Source organism: Diceros bicornis, chromosome 7 (assembly GCF_020826845.1).
Source record: "Diceros bicornis minor isolate mBicDic1 chromosome 7, mDicBic1.mat.cur, whole genome shotgun sequence".
In the NCBI taxonomy this organism is placed as follows: domain Eukaryota; kingdom Metazoa; phylum Chordata; class Mammalia; order Perissodactyla; family Rhinocerotidae; genus Diceros; species Diceros bicornis.
Window position 1 is genome coordinate 71,786,288 of NC_080746.1, and position 19,361 is coordinate 71,805,648.

Here is a 19,361-nt window from a genome sequence, read left to right on the forward strand (position 1 = left end):
TTAAGACTATTAATGACTCACTGTTTCTGGATGTATGAATTCTTTGAATTCACTTAAGAATGATGGTTCACTATGAGACATACAACAGGCCCTCCCTATCTTGGAGGGTACCATCTTGGAAACCGAACCGTTGTTTTAATTTTAAGCCCTCCTCCAGAAAGTACACTGTGGGGTCTCTGCTGGAATCACATGTTACATACACATTGACTTGAACCAAATGAGATGCCTTTATTCTCTTACTACTAAAGTTATTTTTGAAAATCATAATGTTCTCATTAAGTAATTACTTAACTTCATGTGTTTTCCTCAGAACTAAGTATTAATTTATGTTTTTGTATTTATATATAGCTATTTTAAAAAATCAAGATATTTGCACAAAAATTTTTAAAATTTGTAATGAAAGTATTCTCCAGAAATAATGCCTAATTGCATATGGTATGCTGATAAACCTCAGCAGTGGTTAACTTAGTTTTTGTCTTCTAAGATGTCCCTAAATCCCCTTGGTTGGGTTAGATCCTCTTTATATGTATACCCTCATCCTGCATTATACTGGCATTATCTGTTTATGTCTGTCTCCCTACTGCACCCTATGCTTTGTGGAAAATACTGTCTTATCTTTTTGTTCCTACTTCAGAGACAAGTACTGTAAACAAGGGCATTTATCTGAATTGAACAACTTAACAACTAAATGAGTAAATACGAATCTTGTAATCTTCAACGGTTTTGCCGCTGCCCTTTCACAGGCTTGAATTTGGCCCCGAGTTCCTGTTTGTTTTGGGGAGAATATTACTGACTCATTCCTAAGTGTTTCACCTAACCCTGGCTATTTCAGAATTCTGCCGCTGGATTGGGTTCTAGGCACACACAACTTGCCTAACCTAGCAGAATGCCTCATCCCTGAGGGTAAGCAGCTATGTTAACTGTGTTCTGTGCCCTCCTCCAGGAAGAACTACTTAGCGCTAGACTGTGAGCTCCTCCAGGGCAGAAGCCATGCTATTCAAATTAAAGTTTCCTGGGTTCAGAATTTAGGTTAGAAACAAAGTACGCAGCTCAGGAAACTTTGTCCTTTTCAACTGGTGCAGCACCATGGGTGTTTTTGGGCTACTAACAGGGCCAGGCATTGACACAAGCTCTAAATCCTCAAAGAAAAATCACTCTGAACCATCTTGGGTCATCTTTAAAGTATCAACCTGTGTGTGTTATTCACTGTGCCAGGAGCTTTCACTCAGTTTTAATCCTCACAATCCTTTTTTTTTTTCTTCCTATGGTTTGTAGTTTTTGAAAGATAGCTAAATCCTACTGAGATTGTTTTATACCATGGGAGTCACATGGAGCCTAAGATTATGGTAATGTTATTACAGTTATTCTCACAACCTTTTATTATTTTAAAAGTTGAGATATTATACAGTGTGTTGAGTGCACTAATATTAAGTGTACAGCTCGATTAATTTTTTACATATGTATACACTTCTGTAACTACCACCCGGATCAAGACACAGGGTTTCCACCTCCCGTTAGGTTCCCCTGTGTCCCTCCATCCCCCCCAGAGGTAACCATTATTCTAACTTCTGTCACCATTGGTAAGTTTTGCCCAGAGTCCTGCGGGGCTGGACCAGACGCTCGGCTCCCTCCCTAATGGGCATCTGGCGGAGGTTCCAGGGGTCCACGGAGCGACGACTCCATCCTCACTGACCTGAGCCAGCGCCACCATAAGGCGCTCCAGGGCCCACGCAGGCAGTACCGAGCACGCCACAATGGCTGCCCCGCGCTTTCCCAGCCGGCCTCGCCGCATCCTCCCCACCTTTCCAGCGGGCGCCCCTCCCGTGCGACAGGCAGCTGGGCGTGGCCCCGGGCGCACCCCGCCGGAACGCCAGCGGCCAGAGTGGGGGCGCTCCTGAACCCGGGATGTGGTGCGCGCCCCCATTGGCTGAACTTCCCTCCGCGGGCCGGCCGGCCGGCCGAGAGCCCACCTCCCGGGCCTCTCTCGGCGCCCCCATTGGCACTTCGCGTCCCACCCGCGCCTGCTCCCGCCCCCCTCCCGCCCGGATGGAAACGCGGTTGGGGGGTGGGAGGTCGAAGCCGGGAGGAGGGTGAGCGGTCCTCCTGGTGATGGGGGCACGAGACAGCCAATCAGGCCCCGACGTGGAAAAGAGGCGCCGCGCCAGCCAGTCACATCGCGAGGTCCAGGTCGGGGTCGGCTGACGCGAGCGCGGGCCGCAGCCAATGGGCGTGCCGCTGCTCGTCCGCTCTTCAGCGGCCGGTCGGGGGCGGTGGAAGAGCGAGTGGGGAGAGCGCGACGGCGGCGGAGCCATCGCTGGACGGCCCGGGGGAAAGCGAGGCCCCAGCCTCTGCGTCTAGGTGAGAGGCGGGGGGCGCGGGCCCCTCCTCGCCTGGCCCCGGGCGGCGGCTGCGGGAGCCGGGGCGGCGGGTCAGGCCGAGGAGTGGGGACACCCGCCGCCCCGCCCCAGCCCCACCCTCGGCCACCCAGAGCCGGGGGCGCCCTCTTCGGCCCGGACGGTGTCTGCGCGGCTCGGCCGGGCCGCCGCCCTCGGCAGGGCCGGGACCGCGAGTGGGGACGTCGAGAGGGGCCTGGTTTGCAGCCGCGGAGCCCGGGGGCGCCGCCTGGGGTGTGGAGGCCGCGTCGAGGTGGCGAAGGTGGGGCGAGGTGGTTAACGGCGGAGCGAGCTCGTGTGCCCGAGGGTGGCCGCCAGGGACGCCTGCGATGGCAGGATTCCGGGTCTGGGGAGGAAATAAGTGATGGGAAAAAGGCGATACTCAGATAAGGGTGCCCGGGGACAAAGTGCGGAGCCGGGGAGTGTGGTTGGCCTCTTGCAAGTAGGCATTGACGGGGGTGGGGGGAAATCAGCTGGGAGTGGAGGGACGAGAGGCTTGGGGTTTGAAGGTTAAGATCTCTGGACAAATGGGGACACGTGGAGCTGGAGTGAGAGGCACCTACTGAAAACGGCGGTGACCGAGAGGAGAAGGTTTCAGGTGAGGTGTGGATGGAGGCTGTTTGACTAGAAGGCGTTAGGTGGCCAGTTAGGAGCAAGTCTACGAAGAGCGAACGAGGTAGTTTTGTCTGTGATAGCCGAAGGGTGTGGACCTTTTATGAGTAAGTGGGCAAGAACAACTGTTCGTTTTGGCTGACACAGGAGAGCCGAATGTCCCAGGTAGGAGTCTGGCAGGTTCATAGGTTCATTCACTCGTGGTCCAGGGCCGAACAGATTTGTTAACTGACTACTGAGGCTGATCGTCGTCCCTCCCCACCCCTCCTACCACCCTCGGGATAGTTCATCTAATTGTTTTGCCTCAGCAGCAGACAGACGCACCCTCTCAGAAGTAATGACACAAGTATTGTTTGCTTTTGATTGGATGGCAGTGAGGAATCAGTTAATACTTTATATTAAAAAAAAAGTAGAATGTGTTGGCTGAAAGACAACATCGGAAGATACAGAAAATCGGCCCTGCAGGGGAGTTTCTCAACTTCCCTTGTTGGGCATGTGTAATGTAGCTTAAAAATGATGCAAGATTTCTGAGAGTAACACAAGTGAGAATTAACATATAAATACAATCCTGTTTTCTAGGCTCAACTATTTTGATGTAGTAGAGTTTATGTGTCGTGTTTGTTGGGAAATTTTTCAGCCTCGAGAAGAGTTTTGTAGCTAAATAGTTTCCAAGTTCTTTTCACTTAGAGGAAAGAAACACATAGTATGTGTGTTTCATTGCTACTGCCTTCTTGGAAGTTTTATTTATGGGGTGTGGGTAGAGGTTGGGCCAGAGAAGAAGGAATAGGAAAAAAAAGTGACCACCTGCCAAATTTCCAGTGGATTTAAATGGGAGGAGATATAGGCACAGAGGTATAATTTCTGCCTGAGGGTAGGATGAAAGGGTTGTGAAGAGTTAAGCACTTCTTGAGAAACATAAGATAGTATAGTGTCAAGGACAGAAACCAAAGAGGGCATTTGTTGTGTAGGATGTTTGCTTATTGACTAGATCAGCAAAGCATTATAGCGAATGGATCATTCTTTAGGATGTAGAAATAATTTTGTGGAAGTAATTTCTTGGCAATGCTATTTTCACTGATCACATTTTACCCTTAGTATAACAGAATACCTCAGTGCTGAGATGCTGAGGCTACTGGGAGCAGAGAAGTAATTCAAGTGGTCTGGAGTTAATCAGGGAAGGTTTCCTGGAAGAGGTGAGTTTTGAGTCATTTTTTGAGCGAGGAGTTGGGATATGGGTTATTGGAAGACGTGAGGATGAGGACATGCTATTAGCAACTGTGGACAAGAGTGACAAATTAAAAATTTGGAGAAATTGAAGATTTAAGAGTGTGGAAATCAACTAAGTCTGTTATTGTAGCTTAGTTAATAAATGATGGTTCTGCATGGTGGCTAGGAGAGAAGAATTATAATAGTTGGTGATGGATAGGAGATAGGTAGAAAGGAAAGAACACAGAAGTATTTTTTGATAGTTATGATAAGCGAATATGGTGAAAGTAAGTTGGGTTATTAAGAGGTAGATTTAGTCTTCAACCATATATAATAATCAGTGACATTTTCGAGTCCTGTACTAGATTATGTTGATGATAATAGCAAAATTTATTGGGTGCTACTTAGTGCAAGACAGTTTTGAGCTTTCCAAACATCATCTTCCTTTTTCATTATCCCTATTTTATAGGTGAGGGAACTGAGATTCAGAAAGATTTAATTTTCCCAGGGTCACCCGTCTAGTAAGTGGCAGGTCAGGACTGACACAGTCAATCAGTAAATGTTAAGAGAGCATCTGCTGCATAAGTGGCTCTGTGTGAAGTGCTGGAGATTCAAAGTTAACAAGCTAATCCAAAGATGAGGCCTGAGCCTTTTTTTTTTTTTTTTTAATTTCTGGTGCACATTTTTAATTTTCAAGAGTTCTTTTTTGTTATTTGAATGTTCCTATTCTATTGTATCCTGCTCTTGTTTTATTTTTATTTATTTATTTATTTTTATTTTTTTGATTGAAGTATTGAGCCATTTTTTTAGATTGTCAGGAGTTAACAGAAGAGAGCCAGTGAAGAAAAAGAAAAAGATTAGTTGGAGAGACTTTTGTAGACACTGAGGCATAAACTGTTAAGGGAAACTTCAAATAGAGTTTTAGGAAAGAGGAAGTGGTCAGCAGCAAAATAGGTAGCTGAGAGAACCAAGATTGAGAAGAACTCCTGAGTTAAGTAAGGAAAAAAGTAACATGAATTTACTCTCAAGAAAGTTAATCATGTTTAGTGGCAAGTGCTCTATACAAATTTAAAATTTGATATGATCACAGTTATGGTCAAATTCATAGGAAAGAGGTTGCTATGTCCCCTTGTAATAGTTTAGTCTTTGTCTTATGAGATCATGAGTGGTTTAAAAATGCTTGTACTTGTTGTGTTTTTCCAAGTTTTAAAAAACGAACATTGTTATTTTCATAATTACTGGAGAAAAATCCTTCAACTGAAGTGAGCTTATAGTGAGGGAATATGTGGGTGGGCTAGTCTGTACTATGTTTGGGGTAGGAGAAAAGATGGTCTTATTTCAGTACCTAATGTACATCAGCCACTTTGGTAGGCATGTACCCATCTTGGAAATGGCTGGATTTTTACTGGTGGAAACATCCTGAAACTGTCCTTCCTGAAAAATGGTATTTGCTTAATCTGAGGGATCAGGTTACTAAAGTACCCTGAATCGTGGAGATATGGTTTTGGCTCTCCTGAACATTGTTTTCTTAGAGTATAATAAATGAATTTAAGGTTACAAAAAACAAACCACTCATACAATTGAGTCGTTTTAATTATGTCTTTTAGCCTTACACCCTTCCCTCTTCCCACACATTGGTTCTATAGTTCCTCTCTTCAGTGGGTTTGTAATGGGCTAAGACAATATGAAAGTGCTGAATTTACATATACCTTATTTAACTTAAACACTTACGATTCGTCATTGTTTTCTGTTCCCAATTAAGAAGAAAAGAGACAAATTTCAAGAAAATAAGCTTTTCTTATCAAATAATTATTTCAAAGCAAACTAGTAGGATTTGCACTGGGATCATTTTAGATATATTCTAATCTCTAAAATGGAGATAGAGGAATCTTGTAAGTCAAGAATAGGACTTAGTTTTTAGTTTAATTTCATTTGGCCCAGAGGGATTGTGAGAGGAAACTTAATATTTCATCTAGGCACTATGCTATGTTCCTTAAATAAATTATCACATTTAATTCTCACACAGTTCTCTAGGTGGAGATCCCATTTTACAGATGAAGAGATTGAGGCTCAGAGAAGTTAGTAACTTTCCAGAGGTCAGAGAGCTAAGTGGCAGAGCTGAGATTCAAACCTTGCTTTGTCTAACTCCTCAACTCATGCATATGAGACAAATGGCACGAAGGACTTGTTTATATTAATACCTACAATTGAAAAAAATGCCACATAGCCTTAGGTATTTAGTGTTTGTTACCTTAGAAGATAGGACTCCTGCTTTGTGTGTTTGTGCCTTGTGACTTGGGCTCTTAAATGAGAGGACTTTAGTGCATTGTGGGTCCTGTGTAGGCTAGGTCTTATAGGGTGCATTATATTACATTTAGAGGTGTATGTTTTCTGTTTTAGTAATTTTTGAAATGAGGATGTATTTTACAGTGTCTGTATTTATTTCAAAGGGTTTATGAAATGGATACTATGTCTTACAGTCACATGTGTCTCAGAATTGAGAAAGTGTGGTACATGCGTGTAGTCTTTTTGTGTAACTGAGAAGTCGTGTGCATTTTCTTACATCTCCCCCTTTTACTTAGCCTATTACTTTCTTTTTTAGTATGGTATAATATAGAATTGAAGTATATATTAATAAGAAAATAGTTATTCTAACTTTAGCTAGTGAATATTATGGTATAGAAGAATATTTTGATGTAGAAAATTCACATGGCACTGTGAATCAGCAGATCTGAGTTTTGATTTTGGTTTTGCTGGCAACTTGATGTGTAACTTGAGGCAAGTCACTTCCCTCTCTGAGCCTTAGTTTCCTCATCTGTAAAGTGGAGTGGGGAGGGGAACTTTTAGGCCTGTCTAGCTTGAACTGTATTTCCTCTTTCTAATTAAAAACATGGATGTCCTATGGGGCCGGCCCGGTGGCGCAAGCGGTTAAGTGCGTGCGCTCCGCTGCGGCGGCCTGGGATTCGCTGGTTCGGATCCCGGGCGCGCACCGACGCACTGCTTGGCAAGCCGTGCTGTGGCGGCGTCCCATATAAAGTGGAGGAAGATGGGCACAGATGTTAGCCCAGGGCCGTCTTCCTCAGCAAAAAAAAGAGGAGGATTGGCGGATGTTAGCACAGGGCTGATCTCCTCACAAAAAACAAAAAACAAAAAAATGGATGTCCTAGATTCCTTTGTTAAAAATTATATTTATTGCTTTTTACTATTTTTTCTTTCTTTTGTCTCTCTGTCTTCCCTCCCTACCCCTTTTTTCCATGAATCCTTGAGGATACTGTCAGATTCTTAGTTTATTAGAGAAGGTGAATTATTTTTGATATCCTACATTTACCAAGACAGAATATCTGAGAAAGTAGGTACCTAATAAATAGTTAACGAATGAATAAATATTTTATCTGAGTTAATAAAAGAATCATTTAGATAAAATACCATCAAAAAGCTGTCGAAGTTTCCTTGAAAGGTAGTTCTGTGTAAAGAATGAAATGTGTTTAGTAAATTTATCTGCTCTCTACTGGGAAGATGTACAAAGAAGTAAACTACTGGATCTGTCCTTACGAAGTTCTCTGTTCTAGTAGGAGAGGCAAAGTTCTTTAAACTGTATTATGGAAAATTGCCAACATAAAAAATACAGTGATACACATATCACCAACTTTTTTAAGTTATCAACTTGTGCTCAATCTTGTTTGATCTGTACGTCTACCCACTTCCCGCCGTTTTTTATTTTGAAGCAAATCCTTAGACATTTTTACCAATTATTACCATTGTGAAAGAGAAAGCCACAGGCCCAAAATGGCGTCACTTGTGCTAAAGCCTATGATACTAAACCTAGATTTCATACCTATCCTAATTGCAGTTACCCAGAAATGTAATCTTACTCAGCCAATCTGGAATTTTCTAGTCAGTACCAATGAGGTAATCTGTCATGTGGGCCCTATGGGCCCTCTCTGTCCTCCTCAGAGGAAGACGAGGCAATCTGCGTGATAAAACCCTTTCTGGTCCATTCTCCCTAAAGAGAAGATCTCCTGGCTCAAAATAATCTTTTCTTTTGCTAATAACTTCCTTGCCCCACCCTCCTTCCTATAAAAACCTACCATTTTGTATAACTCCTCTGGGAGTATCTTTGCTTGCTAGATGAAATGCTGCCTAATTCATGAATAGTTGAATAAAGTCAATTAGATCTTCGAATTCACTTGGTGGAATTTTGTTTTTAACACCATGCAGCATGATAAGTGTCACAATAGACATGCTAATCTAAGTGAAGTGGAAATTTGTTCATATGAGTATTATTTTGATATTTGTATATTATACTGTCCTGGGCAAGAGAAATTAGATATAATAATCTATAGGGCAGGGATAATGTAATTGATGAGACTGAACATACATATATAAAACAAAGTAGCAACACGAGATCCTGTGCCAGAATTGGCCACAGAGATTCTAAGCAGGAAATGACATTTCTGAATGAAATGATTTAGGAGGTGAGATGAGGATGATCACATGGAGAAAGCATGCAGTTAGAAAAATCTAACTTCAGCTTCATAGGATAAATTATATCTAAATCTATATCTCTCTATCTTTTAGACCCCTTCCAGATGTAATTGACGTACTGTAGATCTTATATCAATACTTGAAAAAAGCCAGTTGCTGTATTACAAATTAGGACACACTACTTTGTGAATAGGACACGTTGTGTCCGTGGTGAATAATTTGACACATTCCATTAAAAAGGCTTATAAATATGTTAGTTCCACGTATATTAATGTGTCCATTTTGTCTAGAACGTTTGTGTGTGCCATAAGCTTTTAAGTATAAGTCATTTTGAGATTTTAAATGGTGGTATATGTGTGTTTGTTTATGTGTGTGTGTTTAACTGTTAAGCACTTGACAATTTTAAGATTACTTTGAAATATCTAGTTTACATCATTCTTGTCTTTGGAATTCTTGCCAAAAATATTGGCATAACATTCACATGAGAAATCCTTCTTGAATTTAAGGAATTCTTACCGTTATGTCTTATTATTTTGGAATATTGATTTAAATACTTTGAAGTATTAACTGAGAAATAAATCTTAAAATATATCCCATAATGCAGAGATTCTTAGTCAAAGGTCATGAACTTCTTTGAGCATCTCCTCAGAGCTTTGTGCCATCTCCTCAGAAAAATACACATACACACTTAGATTTTCATGTAATTTCAGGGGGTTAATGAGGCTCTCAGAACCCATTCATATATCCTTGGAGTTCTATGGATTCTAGTTTAATAACCCATTCTTTAATGTATAGGCAGAAAGCATACTGCTAAAATTCAACTCAAATTTATTTGTGTGTACTCCTCACCTTTTATAAACAAATGTTTTTCATTATTGAGTGACAAAATTATAAAACTTATTATGCAGATGCCTAATTAAAAAAATAGACCAATTCTTAATTAGATTCTTGGGGAAAAACAAACTGTAGCCAGTTTAATAAATATGTAGGAATGATTTTACCAAAGATTTTGGAATAAGTGTATGATACTTCATATAATGGCTGCTATCCATCCTGAATTAACAGAAAGTAGAATATATGACTTAAGAATGAATAAATGGGGCCGGCCCCGTGGCTTAGCGGTTAAGTGCGCGCGCTCCGCTGCTGGTGGCCCGGGTTCGGATCCTGGGCGCGCACTGACGCACTGCTTCTCTGGCCATGCTGAGGCCACGTCCCACATACAGCAACTAGAAGGATGTGCAGCTATGACATACAACTATCTACTGGGGCTTTGGGGGAAAAAAAAAAAAGAATGCATAAATGCCACTTTTTCAGAGGTAAAGGAAAAAACTTCTTTGACCTATCTTGCCCTGATATAGTTAAGATCTGTGGAGGGTTAACCTAAAAATAAAGAGCCAAAATGAGAGGCAGAGAGGCGTTTTTTGGGGATCAAAGGTTTGGCAATTTGGAGAGCACAGATTCAGGTAGAAACCCAAATAGTGTCCCAGTTACAGGAGGAGGGGCTCAGGGTTTTTGTGGGCAAAAGGGAGGAAGATGAGATAAGTTGCATTAAAGAAGAGTTCATTGGTGCCAGATGAGGTAAGGCTAAATTTGTACTTCAGTGGTTGGTTAGTAACTCGATCATCAGCAAAGTTCAGTTTCATCAGTTCTTACAAACAGTATCTTCTTGTCTTTACTGACTTCATAGAATATTGGCGGTTTGGTCCAGTTTGGAAGATAAAGAAAACAAGATGTGCAAGGCAATTCCTCAGAAATGGCTGCTCTCGCTCTATTTTAATATGGCTCCACTCATGTCATCTTTCACAAGAGGAAAAGATCTGTTAAAGTATTTTGAGGTTCACATTTGTGTTAAAATAACTCCTAGATGTGGGACAGGGGCTTACAAAAGTATATTGGGCTCATAAAGGATTGATTCTCAGTGGAGCCCTGTGATCATAAGTATTTATCATCCATCTAGTTTGAAGGATGGTCTTAATAAGTTTCTTAGAAATATGTGGTTTTAAAAACCTGTGAATTGCACCTAAAATGTAGTCATAATAATGATTGTTATCATAAGCAGAGCCCTCAGGAGATAGGAACAGGTGAATTAGCTGCTAATGGGACATTTGACTCTGCAGAGCAGTGCATAGGCTGTTAGAATATCAGTGAATATTAGGTGTATTGCTTTAAAGTGATAACCTGTGTGACCTGGTGGAGTTAATAATTTTCTGAGTATCTAATGTACCGCTAGGAAACAACTTATTCTACTGCACAGTAATAGACATACAGACTTTGAGAGCTAGAAGAGGATTTAACCATCAGTGATTTGGCCTCCCCTTCAATGAATTTTACAAATGATCAGAGTAGTTAATTGACTTGCCCATGGTCAGGTGTTGAGTGGCAGTCCCAACAGTGTAATTATTCATTACCTGATTTTTGATAAGTCTGTTGTGCTTATTTATTTTGGCTGTCTATTCTTTCTGGATCTCAGTTTCTGGAGAAGGAAGTATCTTAACGATAGAATTTTTAGCATTGTGACTTTGATTCTCAGTTGATAAATTGACTAAGAATTCCCTGAATTTTTATACTCTGATGTTTTTACTTTGCTATACGTGTTCTTACCCCATCTTTAGCACAATAACCCATGATTACAAAGCTCATTGGAGTAGGCTTCTTTGGAGCTTAAGTTCGTTTCACAGCTGGAAGCAGATACTAAGAATTCAAAAAGTCATCAAACACTTCTCTCATGTTTTCTGTACCTTTCTGGGCTGATCCCTGCCTGTCAGCATTTAGTTGCAAGCTGTGTCTATGAACCTTGCGAAGTTTTAAAGATAAACCAGGAAAAGGTTTTTTTAGAGGAGGTATTGTTATGGGATTTAGTGGATTTAAGACATTCCTGAAAGCTTCCCACTCAAAACTAGAGACTGGAGGGATCATTGACATCCAAGTTCAGATAAGTTATTATTACTTCCATGAGGGCCCTTATTCCAAATCCTTATGCCGCGTTTGGTTGGTGTCGACCTGGGGGCCAGGGAGAAGACCTGCCTCTATATTAGTGACCCCATAACCAGAGTAAGGACTGTTAGAACAGTGACCGTCAAGGTATTTTAACCATGGCCCTTTAGCTGGGTCATTCTTTAGTTCAGTAATTTCCACCTTCCAGTGGAATAATAACTTAATTGTTAAGGTACAAGCATTTTTTAGGGAGAGGGATTTTCTACAGCAATTGTTACAGAACCAGCTTCGTTTTGCCCACTGCACGAAATGCCAGTCACCAAGACAGACAAGTTTGCAGCAGAGAAAGGGTTTATTTACAAGGCAGTCAAGTGAGCAGACCAGAGAACAAATCTCAAATCCATCTCCCCGAAAATGGGGATTAGGGATATTTATGGGACAAATGGGGCAGGGTGGTCTGAAGTGTTGGGATAGATGATTAAGAAGTAGGAAAAGTGAAGTAATTGATGATCTGTGCAAGCGAAGTCAAGCTTCATGGCTCTTCATAGGACACATCTTCACAAAATGGTGGCATTAGCATAATCTGAGGGTGGAGTTTTCAGCCCCCTGATGTCAAAGGGTTACCCTTCTGTCATCTGCGCAGGCCAGTTGATGAGTCAGTGGTGAACTGGCCTGAACTGGAGAAGGAGTTGACTCTCAGTTCCTGAAAAACTTAAGTGCCTGTTACCATGGTGGCCCAAGTGCCAGAGATGTTTTCTATAGGGTGGGCTTTAGTAATGGTTATCTAACTACTTTTGCAAACAGACAACTAATTGAGTATAGTTAAAGCAAGTTGGAACCTGGTTTCCCAGTTAGGAATATGGATGGTTCCTAATTGAATCACAAAAAATATACTTAAAGTCTAGTCTAGTTAGAAAACTGTAGGCCTCAAATCCTGGTGATGCAATTGTGTAATACATTCTGCAGGTTCAGTAAAACAACTAAAACTAAAATGATAATAATGAAACTCATCTGATGGTAATTTTTAATTAAGAAGTAAGAATAATGATAATTGAAAACAATGACCAGCTAAAGACAACACAAATTCACTGACGCCGAGTGTCCCTCTCAAAAATTACAGAATTCCAGCTTTTGAGTGTGCACATATGGTAGGAGCTTTGCAGCATTGTGAGTTGCAGCCACCAGAGTTTCCAATTGTATACAGATTGAAGTCTTTGGTACATTCTACTAACATGCTCATTTTTGCAATCTTCATAACTGGCTTAGTAGTTTATTCATAAGCAGCCTTATGCACCAAGGGAAGGTCATGCTTTCTAAATCATTTGTATTTGTAGTCCATGGGAGGTTTGGCCCATTTTTGGACAATTACCTTAGAAAGTAGTGAGCTTTTCAGGAGCATTGTTTCCCTAGCAGTGTTGGGAAATTTCTGAAGGGCTGGGCTTAAGTAGAATTCAATGGGTTTCTTTACCTTAGGACATTTTGTAGTTTTTGATATGCTAATGTACTTTGTGGATGCTGGTTGGGGATAAAGTATAGTTTCCCAGACCCATTTACCATGATTTGGAAAATGCTGCCTTGGAGGACGGGAGCCTGTTTTTAGGTTCTGCCTTGAGAACAGGTTCAGAAGGTGCATAAGAAAGTGACTAGAGAAACAGAGAGGAAATAAAACAGGAACTTCAAAGCACTTTTCTGCTAAGTGTTGCAAGTCATTTGCTGTAATAATCAGATGAGTCTAAACTGCTTCTAAACGGAGTCTAAATTGCTTCTATGACCAGTGGAATACCTGATTCTACCAACTTGTTTTGAAAGATACTAATCTTCATGAATAGGCTTTGGTGGTTTTAAATTGGACTGCACAAGATACATAATTAGTAATCTGCCTGAGTCAATTTTTGGGTAAACTTGTATGTAGTCTACATGTAGTGTTCAGGGTAAACATGGTACATTTTCCTGTTAACATCAGTTTTACTGAGTAATTTGAAATATTTTTATATTAATCTTTAGATATATTATCATGTAAAATGCACAACTTAGATAAATTTTTAAGCAAAACAGGATACTTCAATTTCTTCGGTTGTGTTGGAAATGTTCAAGAAGCCCTGTCTTTGGTAGTATACTTAAAATATTATTTTACTTTTGTCTTTTGGAATATTATATTTCACTTTTCTGAGTCTGAAAGTATTAGGATAAAAATTTCATGTCTTAACATGAAAACATTTTTATTAAGGTAAAGAGATACTATAGCACAATAGTTTAATCTAAAAAAGAATCATGTGTGACTTATGGAAATTACTTTTTTTAATTGTTTTCTCCCAGAATGGAATTAAATACATGTTTTGGCAACAGTGGAATGGTTTGCTACCAAACGATTTGTTAACAGGACACAGCCCTTCTTCTGTAGGCTTTACAGTAGAGAAGTTACCCCACTGGTACAGACCTTGAGGACAGAAACAGAAACAAAGGAGAGGGATATTGCTGAAAAATTTTAAGTTTTCTTGCCAGCAGATAATTTTAATGCTGTAGAATTATTTCCTCTCTGATGGAGTAGAACTTGACTTTTTAAGATATTTTTGTGTTTGATTTTTACATATGAGGTTGATTTTTCTTAGTATCTAATACTTTGCAGGATGGTGAGGCCTTAAAGACATTTTAGCTCTTGCCAAAGTGCCATGCTTACGGAGCAACATCAGTGTACGGAATAGTTGTGTAGTGCCCTCAGAACTGATGAACCTGTTGAGATTCCTTACCACCAAGAAGTACCTTAGACATTGAGGAAAATAGGATACAGAGGGTTAAATATTGGTATATCAGTGTCTGTGTGGGCAAACAGAGTGGCCATTATGTCTCCTTCAATGAGTGCTTACAACAGGGTTGGACACTGGCATCTTTTATTGAAAAAAGAAATGTTAACCAAGATGCTACAGACATTCTTTTGTTTGTGGAAAAATGCCTTATAAGCCTTACTTTTTGAGAAAGGAATAAGGAACCCACTATTCTTACCAGCCTGACTACAGTGAATAGTTTGTACATTTTGAGCTTGCATTTTGGCCCTTTAGTTAGTTGTTGCTTACAGCTTACTTTCAGAGGAGGTTTTCTTTTATGTCGAGTCTTCGTCAAAACACTAAATAAATTCCAGAGTTACTCAAATATAGTAGAAAAGACACTACACCAGTGGTTCCCAGTATGCCTCCAGATGGCAGTCTATCAAAAATCCTAAAAGAAAGTATATACTTACCTACAAGGTGAGAGGCCTCTTCGTAGTCTAACTAAAATTAGTTGGCTTGCTTTTGGCTAGAAGTGTGTCAACTCCAAGTGGTAACTTATTAGTTACAAGTTCACAGTTAAATGAACATGGGAAAATGAAATTTTTTATTCAGTAAATGAGGTTATTTGGTGGGCAAAATATTTCAAAGTATGAGGCTCATGGGGCCATATTTTTTTAATTTTTGGGTGGCAGAAAAAAATGTAGTAAGGCACAACTCTTTGTTCTTCCCTAGCCACATGAAATAGGTCCCACATGGATTAAATGGTTGACAGTCTCAGGAATAATAAACGGTTACTTCATCATGCTCTTTGTGGCAGATTGTGTTTTCTAAAGATGATTGTACCAATATCTCCCATTGCACATATTCTTTCAGTGTGACCTTGACTCGGATCTCATCCCGAGGTGGGGTTTATGTTCTCTCTCCTTGAATTTGGGTGGCCTTGTGAATCACTTGTAACCAGTAGAATGTGACAGAAGTTATGCTGTGTGTGACTTTCACGGCAAGGTCAGAAAAGGTGAAAGAGCTTCTACCTAGCTCACTAGGATACTGGTCTTGAAGCCTTTAGCAGCTTTGTAAGCAGTCTAGCCTGAGATTGTCATGGTACAAGGAAGCTCAAACTACCTCACGTGGAGAGACCCTGGGAAGAGGATCTAAGATCAGGAGCTATAACTGTTCAGCTAAAGTTGTTTAGTTGAGCCCTTCCCAAATTCCTAATTTACAGATATTGTGAGAGAGAATAAAATGATTATTGTTGTTTTAAGACACTAAGTTTTAGAGTTATTTTGTTCTATAGCAATAGATAATCAGAACACTACTTTGCCTGAGTCGGCTATGATATACTGAGATTTGACAATGCAGGTGTACCATCGGGAATACACCCCAATGATTTATTCTGGGATCTGAACATTAGCCTTACTTTGATCTTTTACCTTTGGTTTATAAAACTTCTTTCTACCATCCCTTCCTGTTTCCCTTTGAAAAAGCCATTCCATCCTTAAATATTTAGTAACCTAAGTATTTTGGTAACTGAAACTGTCGTTTGTGTTGGAAAGTGTCCATGATATGTTTATTGTGGCATGAGAGCATATGCATCATCTTTAGAAGGCCTTTTGCTCTGTACCTGAGTTTTAGTTACTGTGATATTTGTCCTTCTGTTAGCTTCCTAGGGCTACGGTAACAAAGTACCACAAACTAGATGGCTTAAAACAACAGAAATTTATTGTCTCACAGTTTGGGAAGCTAGAGGTCTGAAATTCATGCTCCCTGTGAAACCTGTAAGGGAATCCTTACTTGCCTCTTCCTGGCTTTTTTGTTGGTAATTTTGGTGTTTCTTGGCTTGTAGCTGCGTAACTCCAGTCTCTGCTTTTGTTGTCACATGGAGTTCTCCCTGTGTATCTGTATCTTCACATGGCCCTCTTCTTATAAGGACGCCAGTGATAATTGGATTAGAGACCCACTTTGCTACAGTGTGACATCATTTGCCTTAACTAATTACATCTTCAGTGGTCCTATTTCCAAATAAGGTCACATGCTGAGGTTCTGAGGCTTAGGATTTCAACATATCTTTTTAGTGGGAACGTGCTCAGTTCATTTATAACAGGCCTCAAGGGAGATTGGTATAATTATGTTTTAACCATTGACATATTTTTACTTCAGATTAAATGTGAATGGGTTTTCTAATCAGTGCCCATGAAGTTCTGTTCTGTTCTATTCTGTTCCCCCTTCCCTCCAGCATACACACATAATATACATAAAATTTCATGTAATTTTATAAATTTTATAAAATTTCTTGAAATTTTAACTGTTTAGGTTCATTGACCCCCTTTGAGAATCTGATAAAGCAGTGTATTCTTCCCGTAGAAAAAATGTGCAGATGTATGCATGGGAGTACACACTTGCCACACACATGTACAAACACATTCACAACAATATTTTGTATGAAACTTTAACATGTTCTTGTACTCCCTCCCCTGCCCCGAAGCGTGTTCATGAACTTTTGTATTAGACGGTTATTAATTCCCATTGGTTAGGGATACCTAATCTCCATTTCTCTTTTAGGGGAAAAATAAACAAAAAGGAAAAAAGGAGGAAGCAGAGGTGTATATGTAGGATTCCCTGATGGTCATTGCAGCTCCCTGCAGCTTTCTGGAGAATTTTCATATTTATGTGATATTTACCATGTACTTAGTCTCTTTTCCCACCCCCATCTGCCACATATAACCTTTGGCTAAGTAAAATTGTAAATAACATTATACTTCTCTGTAGAGAAAATAATCTAGTTTCTTTTAGATCTATACACAGTATATAAACAGACCTTTATATCTTTTTTTTTAATATTTTGTTTATTACAGTAACATTGGTTTATAACATAGTATAAATTTCAGGTGTACATCATTATACTTCTGTTTCTGCATAGATTACATCATGTCCACCACCCAAATACTAATTACAACCCATCACCACACACATGTGCCGAATTATCCCTTTCACCCTCCTCCCTCCCCCCTTCCCCTCTGGTAACCACCAATCCAATCTCTGTCTCTATGTGTTTGTTTATTGTTGTTATTATCTACTACTTAATGAAGGAAATCATACGGTATTTGACATTCTCCCTCTGACTTATTTCACTTTGCGTAATACCCTCAGTGTCCATCCATGTTGTCACAAATGGCTGGATTTCATCGTTTCTTATGGCTGAGTAGTATTCCATTGTGTATATATACCATATCTTTATCCATTCGTCCCTTGATGGGCACTTAGGTTGCTTCCAAGTCTTGGCTATTGTGAATAACGCTGCAGTGAACACAAGGGTGCATTTATCTTTATGCGTTGATGTTTTCAAGTTCTTTGGATAAATACCCAGCAGTGGAATAGCTGGATCATATGGTAGTTCTATCCTTGATTTTTTGAGGAATCGCCATACTGTTTTCCATAGTGGCTGCACCAGTTTGCATTCCCACCAGCAGTGTATGAGAGCTCCCTTCTCTCCACATCCTCTCCAACACATGTTGTTTCCTGTCTTGTTAATTATAGCCATTCTGACGGACGTGAGGTGATATCTCATTGTAGTTTTGATTTGCATTTCCCTGATAGTTAATGATTTTGAACATCTTTTCATGTGTCTGTTGGCCATCTGTACATCTTCTTTGGAGAAATGACAGACCTTTATATCTTGCCACAGCATTGGGTTGGCTCTTCACCTTTTTAAATTCTGTTACTTTTTTATTATTGTATCAAGATTTTTTTGAACAGGATAGTGGGTCTAGGGTTTCTGAGGCTGTGACAGGATTATAGTCTGTGCTTTTCTTCAATTGTAGTGTTTTCTCTAAAATAATATTATCCAAGCCTCACCCCTGAACATCTTAATGGGCTTTCCTTTTAAAAATACAGATTTTTTTACACACCTTGAAAAAGGCTGTAGATATGTCTTCACTTTGCATTTGGCCTCTGGCATATCTATATTTCTGAAGGCTGGCATTGATTTGTTTGTTTGTTTGTTTTGTGAGGAAGATCAGCCCTGAGCTGACATCCATGCCAGTTCTCTTTTGCTGAGGAAGTCGGGCCCTGAGCTAACATCCGTGCCCATCTTCCTCCACTTTATATGGGACACTGCCACAGCATGGCCTGACAAGCAGTGCCTCGGTGCACGCGATCATGGGCCACCCGCAGCAGAGCACGTGCACCTAACCAATATGCCACAGGGCCGGCCCCCCATTTGTTTGTTTTTGAAGATAGTATATCAAACAACTATTTACTGTCCATTTTATAGTGATATGCACAGTAACTCTAGTAGTGGTGAAGTCATAGGCAATGAACTTTCAGACCATACTGCTTTGCTATTGATACCTTTCTCATTTGTAGTTCATTTTCTGAATGTGGAATATTATTTAGAACAGGAGTTGGCAAACTATGGCCTGCAAAAACTGTCTTCCTGTTTTTGTGAATCAAGTTTTATTAGAACACAGCCAAGCCTATTTGTTTACTTATTGTCCATGGCTGATTTTGTGCCCAAAATGGCAGAATTGAGTAGTTGCTGCTAAGATTGTATGGCCCACAAAGCTGAAAATATTTACTACCTTACCCTTTACAGAAACGTTTGCCAACTCTTGGTTTAGATTATTTTGGAATTAATTTTCCCCTTTTAGAGATATTTGAAGTTCTTTTTTTTCTTAGTTTTTCAGTCATGGAATCTAGGGGATGTTAACAGACCATTTAGCTCAACTTTCTCTCTGCTGCTTGAATTTCCTTCAGTATTCCTGCCCAGTGGTGCTCCAACTTAGAGGTGTAGGACAGTGAGGCAAAACAGCATTGGATTTGGCTGTGTTAAACAGAAGAATTGCCCCAATCAGTGACTCCCAATGAAAAGATAGATGACCTATCTTATTCCTTGTTCATTTGCTCTCCTCACTGTCTCCATTGCTAAGTTTTGACTTTGAGTTTGTTTATATGCTGAAGGCACGCAGGA

At 40.2% G+C, this 19,361-nt stretch overlaps 1 protein-coding gene across 4 annotated transcripts in view; it reads left to right on the plus strand.

Annotated features, from left to right (window-relative positions):
• The first annotated feature begins 2,252 nt into the window (after positions 1-2,252).
• FAR1 (fatty acyl-CoA reductase 1) overlaps positions 2,253-19,361 on the plus strand; it is a 70,430-nt gene continuing 53,321 nt past the window's right edge. For 2 of the 4 annotated variants that reach the window (XM_058546022.1, XM_058546023.1), the window contains exon 1: positions 2,253-2,358. The gene's annotated coding sequence lies outside the window, so the exon portion shown is untranslated. Of the gene's footprint in view, positions 2,359-2,592; positions 2,656-4,100; positions 4,199-19,361 lie in introns of those variants that run through there. The other 2 variants (XM_058546025.1, XM_058546024.1) reach the window with 2 other exon arrangements.